Below are 15,565 nucleotides of genomic sequence, written 5' to 3'. Positions count from 1 at the left end.
AAGCTATGAATAAATTGCATAGCCTAAAGGGTTTTTCTTGGCTAGTTGATGAGATTGAGGTGCTACATAAAAAGTACTACTCCTTGGAAGAAGAGCAGCCTGAAGAGGAGGACTAGTCACAATCTTTCCATTTTGCTATTCCTAAAATTTTTGTGCAGGATGTTCATTTTGGGAAAATGATTAAAACACTCATCCGACAAGGAGCAGTCTCCAAGACACCTGCCATTGCATGCCAGATTACATTTTTTGATCCTGACAGAAGCATATATGAAGTACAGATGTGAGAACATCTTTTGCAGACCCACAACTCGAGCTTCTAGGATGATGCCTTTTCAGCCGTCATCATTCAATGCAAGTTGCACACAAACGTAAAGGTCTTAGGATTTAGGTCCTTTTTGTAATGCAATTAGATTTTGACATGTGTCTTCTTCGGCCTAAGGCTTGATTTTCTCCCTTGTGTTATAAAAGGGAATTCGAGGCCAAGAAGAAGGATTCCAAACTCTTGATTTGTATGCATTAGAGAAACCTTAATATAACAACAAAGAGTCTTTTAGCAGTTTTGGCGACTCATTGTAATATTTTCATGAATATATCAATTTTATATTGAAAATCAATAAAGAGAACATTCATTTCTGGCTCATATCTTTTGTGCTATGTTGTATGAATTGTTGTGTTAATGACATATGCAATTTGTCTTCTCCAAGGGGAAATGTGTATTTTTGGATGGGTTTAATTTCAAGCTAAATGAACTAAATAGTATCAGGTGCATCATACATCATGAGAGGAATCATTATGTTATTTCATAATAAACCATTAAAATGATTCATCCATTGAATTTTTCATAAATATCTTAGCAGGGAACACAACACGATGCAAATATTTGTAATGTAAAAGTATAAATGACTTGACATGTTAAGATACATGTAAAGATAATCACAAAGTACAAGCCCTCCCACATAATCACAAACAAGTCCTCCCACATAATCACAACATTTAGATTTCACCAAAAAATATCAAGAAATCAATATCAAATAGATAATATACTAATTGCATACATCATACATTTAAATCATGTCATTGATCTTCTTCTTCATCCAACTCATTGTTTGTATCTTCCGATCCATAATCGACATTGTAAGGATTATTGGTCATCATCATCATCATCATCATCATCATCATCATCATCATCATCATCATCATCATCATCATCATCATCATCACCATCATCATCATCATTGTCATCATCATCATCATCATCATCATCATCATCATCATCATCATCATCATCATCATCATCATCATCATCATCATCATCATCACCACCACCACCACCACCACCACCACCACCATCATCATCATCGTCATCATCATCATCATCATCATCATCATCATCATCATCATCATCATCATCGTCATCATCATCATCATCATCATCATCATCATCATCATCATCATCACCACCACCACCACCACCACCACCACCACCATCATCATCATCATCATCGTCGTCGTCATCGTCGTCGTCATCATCATCATCATGATCATCATCATCATCATTGATATCAACATCATCATCTTCATGAACATTAACTCCTACATCATCGTGATCTTGTTCCTTTTCTTCGACATCTTCATCGGGCACATCATCAACTAATTGTTGATCCTGATCATCATGTACACCATCTTCTAGTTCTTTTGTATCTTCTTCTTCCATGACATTATACTTTACCGACCTTCCTCTAGGATCATGTCTAACAACAAATGACCAACCTAGTTTATGTGGAACCTTTGAGTAAAATACCTACTCACATTGGCTTGGAAGAACATAGGGCTCATTTCCAGATCACTCAAACGACCTTGTATTGACCATTGTAAATCCATTATCATGTTCAATAATAGTTCTATTAGGATCATTTTCATTCAATCGTAGCCTGTACCATTGGACAACGAAAAGAACTAATATGAAGGACTCAAAGTCACACTCAAGTATATCATCCAAAATCCCATAGTATCAATTTTCTGAGACTTGAGGATGTATGTCACTTCTAGATGAAACATTAGTCACCTGAAATACTGTAGTTATCCCAGAATCACAAGTTTTCTTTGTGTCATCCAACTTTTTGATGCGAAATTTATGACCATTGCACCACATAGCCTTGTGTTGTTTCACCTGCAATATGTCAAACATGTAAAAATTATTGCATTGCCAGTTGATAAATATATTTATTCTTGGTCTAATGTATGCAAAAAACAACATTTATATTTATATATATATATATATATATATATATATATCATTACAATTGAAAATAAATAAATAATATAGGTGATTAATATATTTATACGTACCTATTTATCTCTTAAACCATATGCCAAATCAATTTCTCTTGGTGTAAAATTGGAATCTCCATTACGATGAGCTTCTTTAACCAATGAAGCCACACCTTCCCATGTTAATGCGCGACCAGATTGTTGACATCGTTCAATCCATACCGTCATCCAATCAAGATTGTTTGCGACATACAAATGTAGTGCATCCCACTCTCGAGCAACTGTAGAAAAAATAACTAGAAATTTACAACTAATGTATATCGAAGATTAAAAATTAATTAACTACAATATATATAAAAACCAAATGTAAAATATATTTAGATTAATGTCCATGAACATCCAATAATTACCTCTCACTTTCCTCAATCTACCTTTCCCCATCAGGTATTCCCCTTCGAATTTGTTAATGGAGTTGGGATCCCAAATGCGATCTACATGGATCTTTGCCGCAAACTTAGGAAGATATTTAGTAATGTACACCATAGTCTGCTATAACATATATCCCTCCACCATAGAACCCTCAGTATGTGCTCTTTGTCAAACCAAAGCCTTCAAAAATTTAAAGCGCGTCTCAACCATCCACATTGACCTTGTGTGTATAGGTCCACACAATTCAATCTCCTCAATTTGGTGTATGAGATAGTGTTCTTGTGCATTGAAAAATGTCGAAGGTAGACACTTTTGCATTTCACACATTAGATGAGGAATTTTTGTCTTCCAATATTTTATATCTTCTTTATGGATTTCTTTAAATGACAACCATCTACAATTGATTCGAGACACAAATATATTAACGAGAATTAACAAAATAATATACAATATATTACATAACAAGTAAAGCAAATGACAAATATAATACCTATACAACAAATTGAACAAATAACACTACTTACCTCATGTATTTTCCAAGATCATACATAACTTGCTTGATATTATTGTCGAAGTGCTCTGGGAGAGATAGAGGTAGAACGTACTATAACAATTATAAAATGATCCTTTCATTGTTTTTCCAAAACTAGTACTAAACATAATACAATGAAAAGTACATGCAGTATACAAATATATAAAAAATATACAAGAACATGAATTACCTTAATGAAAGTATGCCAATCATGCGTTTTCATCCCTGGCCCAAATTCACTTTTCTTTGTTATGAGATTGTTTATGTTCGCAACAAATCCTATGGGAAAATGAATTTTTGGTATGACCTCTTTTATAGCATTGCTTTGCTACTCCGTTAGTAACCAAAGAAGGGCACTTATATTAATTCGGTCTCCATCGCTATTTAATTGAATGACATTTTTAATTGCCTGATTGGATTCCTGAATGTCACTACAAATTTTGACAAATGTTTCTTTGTCACGCCTTCCATCCAATATTTTCCATAACGTCTCTGTTATATTCTTTCCAATATGCATAGTATCAAACAAATGCACAATTTGTAGCCGCTCATAGTAGGGCAGCCTACTAAATTGTCTGGGATAAATTTCTAGTCCCTTTGGAAGGTGGTAGTTAATGCCTTGACGACCTTCATGAAGCATAATGTTTTAAAAAGTTAACAACGAAAATCATCGTCAATTACAACATGAGTAAACAAAACAAAATATAAAAATATAAATTCCAAACATATCATATATGATAGATAAGATAAACAATTATATTGAATGACATTACCTTGACGATTAATTCTATTATATTCCAACTTCCATAGGCGAGGTGTCATTCTTTGTGGTTTTGATGTAGTCTCTACTTTCCCATTGAAAATATGTTTTTCAGTAGTTCGATACTTATGATTTTTGTGGAGGAAGTGCCTATACTCATCAAACACCTGCTTTCCTAAACTTGTTGAATGACGAGATTTCATCTTTGAACTACAAACTGGACATGCAAATTTTCCCTTTGTTTGAAGACCTGCAAGATCATGTATAATTGGATTAAATATGCTGATTTTTATAATTATATATATTGAATGGATTTTAAAAAAAAATTCCATGATTTATACTTTAAAAAATTAAACATTATTAAAATGCGCAAGTTGAACATTATAATATACCACAAAAATGTGTTAGCCCCGGGGCATCATGAATTGTCCATACAAGCATTGCATGGAATTGAAATTGTATTTGTCCCATTGGTCTAGAGACATCATACATACTAACACCATTCCATAACTCCAGCAACTCATCGATAAGAGGCTTGATATATACATTCATATGTTTAACTTGGTACTTACCTAGTTGAATGAACAAAAACATTACATAATTATTATAACCATTTTACTGCAATATATATATATATATATATATATATATATATATATATATATATATATATATATATATATATATATATATATATATATATATATATATATATATATATATATATATATAAAATTTAATGTACATGACTATAAAATGAAAAAAATACCTGGAACAATCATTTCCAACATTATGTGCTCCCTCTTTATTGACATCCATGGAGGAATGTTATTGTTGATAACAAAAACAGGTCACACCGAGTAAATAGATCTCAACTCTCCAAATAGATTGACATCGTCTGCTGCCAATGAAAGCTTGAGATTACGAGGTTCTTATTTAAAGTGTGGCCATTTTCCCTCTATGTCTGTAAATTCATAACCATCCGTAGGCATTCGAAGAATGTCATCTTGACTTATATTGCATGCATGATAATCCATAAATTGCACCAAGCTTTCGCCCTTAAATAATCATTGCAAATGTGGAATAATGGGAATATAACGAAGAACCTTGCGAGGCACCTTTTTTGTTAGTTGATCTGTTCGATATCTACTGATATGACATTCAGGGCATTCTGTTGCAAATTCATGTTGTTTATTATATATAATATGATCATTGGGACATGCATCTATTACTTGAATCTCCATTCCAATATCTTTCATAATGGTAGATATTTATTGATATGAGTGAGGTAGAATATTTGATGGTGGTAACAAAAAATCACCTATCAATCTAGAACAAAAAAAATAATTTGTTAATATAAAGAATATTAATGGTACATCTTTCACCTTTTATTTACTAGTGATGAAATAACAACAAAAATAGATGAAAAAAGATGACATATATGACATACCTTAACATATGTGAGATTGTTATGTTGGATAAACCATTCATAACCTTCAATTTCACCAACAACAATACAACAAAGAGAAGAGTTGTCTGGGAGCCTTCGTAAAGGGGGCTCGTATGCCTTCTCAAATACAGGTAAATCATGAACAACATCAAAGTCATCTTGATCAGCTCCGCCAGTACTAAATGTGTGATGGATCAATGTATTTGTACCATCATCTTCAACTGTGTTTTCTGGCGCATGATCATTTTCTTTCATAGGATCATTATCTTCAACTTTGATATTCACACCTCCATGTTCCTCCATTTGGAAAACCACATTCTTCGGGTCGTGGTAGTCCATATCATGTGCCCTAGGGCACCCCACCTATATAAAAATGATCAACAAAAATAAACCATGATCATTATCTCATTAACAAGTGATTTTTTATGTATATAAATTGATAAAATGATTTAAACATTTACAAATGCAATCAATATAAACACATATAATGAACAACTTACCAATGGACAATAATCATGCCCCCTTCAATGTGACCATGCTGCCTACAATGTTTCTCAGTTGTTGTGATTAAAAGTCTTCTAGTCTTTAAGCCCTTACAATTTTTGCAGGGACAATAACATTTCTCATCACCTTTTCTTTTCAAGCTAGACCACAATCTAGCAATTGTCTCCTTATTTTGTTCTTCGCTGATATTATCTGACATAATTTTTTTTCATTGGAAAAAAAATCGGGCTATGGAAAACTCGGTCTATAACCTTCACAAACCAAGCAAAACAATGTCGCAAGTACAAAAAACACTATTCACGCGCTTTTTTTTCACTTTTTTGTTTTTCGTCGAAATTCCGACGAACGTCAGGAAAGATTTCGATGATAACTGGTTTCGTCGGAATTCCAGCGAACGTCGGGCAATATTTAAAAAAAAACAAATTTGACACAATTTTCCTTACAAGATCCGACAAAACAAAAGAAATCCCATAGTTCGTCAGAAAATGCACCCAAATGAGTTAGTGAATCACCATTGCTCTATTGACTCTTAAATTAATCCGTGTTGTAGAATGATGCATCTTCCTTGATATCAACTTTGACTTTAGACTTGCGTTGAGTAGGCCTTATAGAGTCATCATCTTTGCCAATCTTAATCTTGACAAGTCTAACACCATAACTTTTGAGCCAAGCATTGGTGTTAGCCAAAATAGGCTGAAATCTATCCAGAATGGAGGTACATTTCGTTTGTGACCATTGAATTGATGGAAGTGGTGCTTCATCATCTCTTCTTTCAACATATTCAGAATCAATTATGTTCCATCATCGATCATTCCTTCATAAATGTTTGTCAGATTCAAGTCAACAATTTGCTCAAGTGTGAGCCTGCAATAATCCATTCTCCATATTTCCTCTTCTCTGCAAAGATCAACCCAGATGTCCTCTACACGATGCACATGTGTGAAAGATCTTTTAATCCTTTCTTTCATGCTTTGTAATCAAAATATTTACTTGCTTTGAATCTTTTGAGCTTGATTTCTTGCATCTCAGTCTCCATGGCCTTGGCTTTCGTAGACATCATGAGAGAATATCGACTAATTTGCAATGGGTTACTTGATGGTATTCCCATTCTAGCCTTGTGTCGAATTGATTGTTGTGCATTAACTGCCATAATCTATCTTCCCAACTCCATAAGGATGATCTTGTCGGCTGGGTACCTTGGAAGCATATAAGGTTGTTCGCTGTAGCATCCAACTCATATAGGTAAAAGTTGAGAATTAAAGGAATACATAGCCATATTCATTTACTCTTTCCCACACGTCATCAGACACTCTTCTATTTTTCAGTGTTTTATCAAATAAACACATGTAGTGGCCAAAGAAAGCATCTTGAACTCTTCAGTAATGGATCTTGTTGGGTTTCAAAGGAAGATGATCATAATATTCCCACACGGGTATAAGCGAGTGAACACCCTTGGTTGAAAAACCAGGAAAATTTCTTAGTGATGCTGCTATATATACCAAGTACGAATTAAGATAGAAGGACAAAGTGGTAGGAACTTTGGCAAGTTGTTCACACAAAGCATCACTGATAATCTCACCCAAAAAGATGTGCTTGGATTGCCTAATGAGCACAATGAATTGGTACATCCATGGTTCAAAGATATTAGAATGCTCCAAACTCATGATTCTGCTTAAGAGAGTAATTGTGTCACCAATCTCTCCCTTGAAATCGCAATGAAACAACTTGGCCCACCGGGAGAGACAAGTCCTGGGTTCATGAATCCATTTATTAATATGATGCTTGCATTCGTTCTCCCTTTGTACATAGTACTCTGCTCCACTTTCCTTTGAGATTTCGACATAAAAAAAAGTTGTAGGTACTTTGAAAATCTTCTCAATGGTTGTAGCATCAGGTGAATAACATCATCATCATCATCATCTCTGATAGTTTTGGTTTCTTGATCAAAATGAGCAGCACAAGGAAGAATAAATTTCAGCTCTAGGGCAACCATCGGGAAAGAGGAAACAAGATGGATGTAGTTGTCCAGTAAGTTTTGCATATTGTGATCCTTGGTTTTTTCAACCCTTTTAAGGAACTTTGACATGTCCACATGTCCGATTTTTATATCTTTAATCTCCTCCAACGAAGAAGGAACTTAAGAAGGTGAAATCTCATTCTGGTATTTATCGTATTTGTACTTCATCTTCTTGTAATAAGATGATGCCAACAAATCTTTCATCGAACAAGAATCTATAATGCTGCAATGAAAATCTAGAATCTCAAAGCAACAACATGATCTACGGAATAAGCCATATTATCATTTTCAAATGGGAAAAACTTGAACTCAAACCCTAGCTCTAAAGATCTCAAAGAAGGTGTAATGAATGAACAAGAGGCTTTAAATATATGGATTTTGGCCAATTTCAGATCTTGAAAGGCATATTGCAAGTGTGAAAACGGGGAAAAAGTCTTGTGAAGACATAACTGCAATCGGGTTTTAAAATTTTGATTGCGAGTAGACTTAGAATGAGAAAAACATAATGGAAGATAAAAACGAATGAAGGTGGGACGAACAAATGCAATGGTGGCAATAGGGATTTTGACATGAATGAGATGTTGGAAAGAAGGATTCTGACCAATGATGACAAACTTGTGGGACCATGTGCAAGCATGAAAAAGGACGTTTTTAGCTTGGCAACTTGTATAGAGGGAAAACTTTTACTTGTAATCAGATTTATAAAACCCGAAATCAAGTATATGAGTTGAAAACTCATCATTTGTACTTTGTAAAAGAGAATGTTTACTCTTTTTACCGAATGTGAAGGACAATGTTACAACTGTTACTTGTAATCGGATTTAAAAAACTTGAATTCAAGTAAATGTGGAAATTTTGCAAGAGAGGGAAAACATACAAATTCACAAGTTGTATTTAGAAGGGCAAAACAACTTGGAAGGATTATACGAAAACCCAAGAACATAAAGAAAAACAAAAACAACCACTAGAAATCAAAATAAAACTGAAAACACATACCTTGTTTGATCAAACTCCCTAGGCGAAAAGAAATGGAGAAGAGATGCCCCATAATGCTTTATAAATAAATAATAATGCCTCCATGTCATAGTGTTTATAGAAGGAAATACGGATAGGGCAATCAATGAAATGCCCAAAAAACGCTAAAGAACGCGTTTCCTATTTGGCACCAAACACTTAGCATTCAATATTGAATGCAACAAATGCCAAACATGGCAGAACCCATGGGAAAAACCCCCCAAAATGTGGAGCATATACACAATGAACAACGAATACCAAGAATGCAAAATGGATTCAATAAACCTAAGTCGTTGATATTCACATAATGCGCTAATACTATGGGTCAGATTCTATGTTAAGAACAACAAGTTGAATATCAATGGGGAATAGAAATGTGTAGTTGGGTTGTAAAAACCCATCTTCAAGTGATTTGAGCATATGTTTTAAACTTCATACAAGTTTCAATGTATGAAAAGGAAGATAGGGAAAGATGTAGTCGGGTTATAAAAATCCGACTACATATTTTTAATTTAAAACTTTCTTCCTTGAAAACCATTGAAACACCTTGAAATTCGGGTTTTAAAAACACAAAAGCAAAATCACATAGAATAATAAAAAGACTTGTAATCGGGTTTTAAAATTTTGATTACAAGTTTTAAAATAAAGAAAAATAAAGGAAAGAGTAGGAACTTTAAGGGGTAATTACAAGTTCTTATAAACTTGCAATTTCAAATTCACTTGCAATATGATAAAAAAGTCTCTACAAAGCAACTTAAAAGACAAATAATAGGAATGGAAAAGAAACAAGTTACACATATTTATAAGATTTCACTTGTAATTGTTTGAAAAAATTCCTATTACTCTTAAAAGCAAAAGTCTCTTTTACTTGCAAAAGAAGGAAAATTTCCCACTCGCAATTCAGTGATCAAATCTCGATTTTGGAGGAAAGACCAAGCAAACGAACTCAGAATGCAATGAAATTTGAAACGTGGATCAAGGATGAACCGAAGATCAGTCCAGTTCAGAGAGAAGTAGGAATTTTGCCTCGAAAAGTGTGCCTTAGAGTAAAATATTCACTTTTGAATAAATTTTTTGAAGGGGTTGTCCAATTTTATGAATTCAAAATTACAGACACCACCACCAAAGGTGGTAGTTATCAACCAATACTTTGCATTTATTGTGTGATTCGTCAAATTTCAAACTCCACATATTAGAGAGCTAGGTGGAAATGAAAGGCTTTTACTTCACTTGAAGTAAATTTATTGAAGACTATTTTGACAACATAGAATAGGGCAATGATGGAAGTTTTCTAGAAAGCATGTAGGATATGTATGAGAAAAGATAGGAGCTTGAGGACCAAATAAGGAGGCAAAGAGAATGGAGAAGGGTCGATTGGGAAAATAAATTTGGGTTTTTTTATGCATTTCACACTTTACAAAATTGGATATGTTTTATTAACCTTGGCCTTCACTATTTCAAATGAGGATATTAATATTTTGAAATCATTTATTTAGTTATATATAAATAACTATGCATGTTATCCTAGTTTTGGGTTTGAAAAATTTCTTTTCTTTGATTTATAGAGCTTAATATTTATGGGTTTGTTGTATGTTGACTCTTAGATGCATAATTAGTAAAATTACTCAACCGCTTAGCTAGGTCTTTTAAGGGTTTTGATTCTAAAAGCCATTTGTTTGGTTTAAGAGAATCGAAGTTTAATAGGGTCTCAACCTTATTTTCTTGACATTTGTGTTTGGTCACAAAATGGTGCAGGAGCCCCTAACATGAAGACAACTTGGAGGACACCAGAGAAGCATGACAAGGAGGTGTATGGGTCTAATAGACTCAAATTTGATGTTTTAAAGCCAATTATGGCAATTCATTGTAACGATCCTAATGTAATGGTTAATTGTCCTGATGGGCCTAATAGGACCAAATATAGGATTTCATGGTTATAGGACTGGGAATGGTCTTAAGAGTGTTTAGACCTCTTGAATAAAGCATTTTGATCCTTTAAGAGTCATTAGATTTGGGTAGAAGTCTTAATAGGTTGTTTAATAGGAGTTTTTAATTCAAATATTTGAATATTAACGACTATTGCCATTTTGGTGGGAAATGACAAAATAGGCTTGTTAATCATTTGTAATGACAAATAACTACATGGATCACTTGGGATAGTTGTTGGAGGCCTACTTAAATCCCTAAGAGGCATTTGCATGGGAGGAGAGCACAAGCAAGTATAGATTGTATGGACTGCAACTCAATAGCAATAAAACTCATTTATTTTCCTACAAATCTGTGGTTTATATGCTTTCTTTGAACTAAATTAGTTTTTCTATTGGTTTTGTAATTAAGTGAGGGTAGTGTCTATGCATCCTTACATGTTTGTAATCTGTTGAAGGCTCAATAAACTTGGAATCACACATTGTACTGTACATTCCTAAGTCTGTTGTCTTTTATTTACTGTTTTGTTGGTTTCCTTTGACATAATGATCCAACCATAGATGTAAGACTCTGTTTCCTATGGATTGGATCAACCCTAACTTTTTTTTGATCGATGATTGGATCAACCCTAACTTGTATCATATGTTCCTGACAATTTAATGACAGGAAGAAGAGAAAGTTTGGTGTACACTAAGAAAGATTAACTGAAAATGCATGGTTTTTTGTGTAATAGTTATAGCAGTAACAGATCGGCCTTAAGGAGGGGATATTTTTATGTTTGAAACAATAAGAGTATGTTGGGGAAATGGTGAATCAACCTTCATTTGATTCTGGAAGTGTGTTTGGATGAGTTTTTGAGCAAGCCCTAGGTTTAAGGGTGAATTAGTGAGGAATTTGGGGTTAGGGCATATAGAAGCCTTACCTAACAATACAACCTAGAAAACCCTTGGTTTTGGATCATAACCAAAGATTGTATGGAAGGGTTCTTTCTGGAGATGTGTTTTGAAAGTACTTCCTTTGCAAATGTGGCCTAATTAGCCTACCAGATATAGAGGACAATGAGCTTTTGAGATTGTTGGTCCAAAGTAATAGTACCCAAGTTTTGGATATGTTATTGTTGGCTGAAAAGGGTATCCTGATATGTGATTTTTTTGTCTAGTTATTTGCAACCTTGGGGAGATAATCGCCTAAAACAGTGTTGCAGGGCTAGTAGGAGCCTAGGCCTAGTTTTAGGCTAACACTTGAGTTGTCTTGACAAATGGAGTCTTGATGTCTTATGAACCTTAGATACATGTTGTTTGAGAGTTTTTAATTGGTGTAGAGGTAGAGGATCCACTTGGTTTAGTGGAGGACAAGTTTTCAACCTCTTAGAGGCATTAGATGCACTTGAATCACCTTAGGAGTGTGGGGTTTGGGTCCTAATCATATATTTATCTACAAGTTTTTCAATTACTCCTCTTGCCTCTGCATCACAAAACCTTGTAGTAATAGTCGACATCCTAGGAATTATTTTTCCTTTTGAACTAGAAACCTTATTAAAGATTTAGGTGGAGAATAATAGTAAATTTGGGTTATAATACCCTAGTTTAATAGTCGAACAATTGAACTCTCTAAAATATTCAATGTAGACTTGGCATGAAATGGTTGCTATTATGGGTTTTGAGTAATTTTTTCATAAGCCTTTATGTTATTCTTTGTACATTAGTATTTAAATACTCTTGTATTATATCTCTTGGAAATTCATATTATGCTAGTATATAACAACTAGCATGTTTAATCTTTTCAACTAATTATTCTATAATAGTAGGATAATATTATTAATTTGAATAGAAAAAGATCAACACCTAACAAAGAGGCATTATACTTACCTTAAAAATATTGTTAAAATTCTATATAAAATAAATTATATAAATACAATATAGTTTGAATGATAAATTAGTAAATAATCATTTTTTTTCAAACTAACTTAGGTATGTCAAATGTCCATTACATAATAAATGGGTTAGTAGCCAACATAATGTTGATAATTAATTTGTAATCATAATTTTATTTAATTGTAATTTTTTTGAACACACTATTTTATCAATTTTTTTTGCTGGATATTTTTGAATTGATTGTGATATGTTACTATATATACTATCATTTTAAAATTTCAAAATATTCATTTGTTGTTACTATATAATTTAATAATAATTTATTAATTAACTTAAATTGTCCATTACTTTTATTTTATTTTCTTTTATACATACATACATACATGTAAATCATTCAACTCATGCAAAACATCCAATTACATACATGTGACCCTTTAAAAAAAGCATTTTATATATTCACTTCCATGCATGTTGAAGATGTATGCATACTTTAACTAAAAGTTTGTATAATCTTTGTAGACACTAAAAACATTCCTCTTAACATCATATTGATTTTAACATAATCTCATTTATTAATTTTCAAATACTATAATTTATTATCATAAATTATAATTAATAATCACATTAATCATTGTTTGTTATATCACACATTATTTATTAATTAATCATAATTTTTAATTATCCATTTAATTAAATGAGAACTAGCTATCCATTTTCAAATAAACTTCATTTTCATCTCTTTAGTCAACTTTTTCTCTAATCAATTCACTCCATCTCATTTTAGAATCTCAATCTTCACTCCTTAGTTAACCTCGTCTTCATTTAGAAACTTCTTCTTCTTCTCTAATCAATTCACTTCATCTCATTTTAGAATCTCGATCTTCACTTCTTAGTTAACCCATCTTCATTTAGAAACTTCTTCATTCATCAATCAACTCTATTTTCAAACAAAAACTTCATCTCCATAATTATCCATCAAAGATATTGAATAATTTCAATATTATCTCCTTATCACTTCAATATGTGAATATTCCATTTATTAGTTTAGTTGACCCCATAATCAATTTAATTGACTTAGGTCTTTTTATTCTCATCCTCATCTCCTAGTTGATTATTTCCTCAAAAATTATAAATACAATCAAGCCTATTATGTTGAAATCCATCCTTATTCAAATCTAGTGTTATGGTGTCAAGTTAAATCCACATTCAACAAAATCAAAGGTAAACACTCAATCCCATCAACCCATAAATAAATTGGAATTAGTGATTTAAGTGATCTCATTTCTATTTTATTTTGTATAATATATATGTGTGTGTGATAAGCCTTTTTATTGAATTATAGCTACAAAGCAAGAGAGAAAGAGAGAGAGAGTTCATTGAATTATGGTTAAATTTAGATCTTTTCTCTTAAATGATTATAATTTTACTTGTCTCGGTAAAAAAACATGATTATAAAAAAATCAAAGAATTGAAGTCAATAGACCAATCACATCATTCTATTTTTCTTCCAACTAAATTAAAATTTAAACAATCTCTTAAAAATTAGCAAATACTTTTTAAGTTTTCAATTAGCAATATATGTGACTCTTGAAAAATATAGATCACAAATGTTATAATTACTTTTTTTCTTTGATTTGCATAAATTTTGACATAACCAAAATATCAACCATTCAAAATAAGACTTAAGAGATGTTAGAAATTTGCATATAGACTTTATGAAAGATAAAATATTTATTTTAAATAAAAATGGGTAAATCAATAATACAGAGTCTATTATTAAAAACAAATATTGAAAGCTTCAAAGTATTGCTCTTGCCGCTAAATGGATCTTTCAGTCATTGGAAGGTGACTCTCCTTGGAAAGTGCTTGTTAGACATAACATTGAGAGAGGTTTTCCCAAGGAGGCTAAGTCCTGGAAGAACCTCCCTTTTTGTGACCTTATTTGTGGTAAATTTCTGGTTATGGTTCAAGGTTCTACTGTCTTTAAGTCTATCTGGCGTGCCTGGGACCATGTCCGAAAGTTTCTCACCAATAAGGATTTTCATAGTGATCATCAACTTTATGGTGAAAGGTCCATTTGGTCGAACTTGAGCAGGAACAATAAACCCTTAGCCCTCTACCAGGGTTGCTCGGCCAAGTCTTGGGCTAGAGCTGGTATCACTCAATTTTTTGATATTTTCGAACATGATCTGCTTATTCCTTGGGATGAGCTGAAGAGTAACTTTAACTTACCTCAGTCTCAAAAGAAGACTTATAACTTAATTGTGGAAGCCTGTAAAGACCTCCCTTCGGCTTGCAATGTGGATTCTCATAGATTTCTTAAATGTAAATGGCTTGATGGTACTGTCTTAGACCAACTTAAAGCTAAAAACATTTATAAAATCATTAATCATAATGAGGATATTATTGCTCATTTGAATAGATTCTGGTATTGTTCTTTTGATGTTAAAATGTGGAAAAAAATGCTGAATTATATTTGGAAAAGTCCTGTTGAGCCCAAGATCCAATGTTTTAAATGGCTCTTGTTAATTGATAGACTTCCTATTAAAAGAAATTATCATACTGATTTATGTAATATTTGCAGGCTGCTGGATACTGGTAGACATATCTTATTTGATTGCCTATTTGCTAAAGAAATTTGGATTTTTTTTGGTATTTACTATCCCTTTAATGTGACTATTATTGAAATTGTTATGGGTCACATTAAAGGGCTTAGTAAGGATGCTAACTTCTTCTGGAATATGCTGTCTTCTAACATTCTTTGGCAGATTTGGAAGTGCAGGAATGA

Source organism: Cryptomeria japonica, chromosome 3 (assembly GCF_030272615.1).
Source record: "Cryptomeria japonica chromosome 3, Sugi_1.0, whole genome shotgun sequence".
NCBI lineage: Eukaryota > Viridiplantae > Streptophyta > Pinopsida > Cupressales > Cupressaceae > Cryptomeria > Cryptomeria japonica.
Note: the sequence above shows the minus strand (reverse complement) of the source record.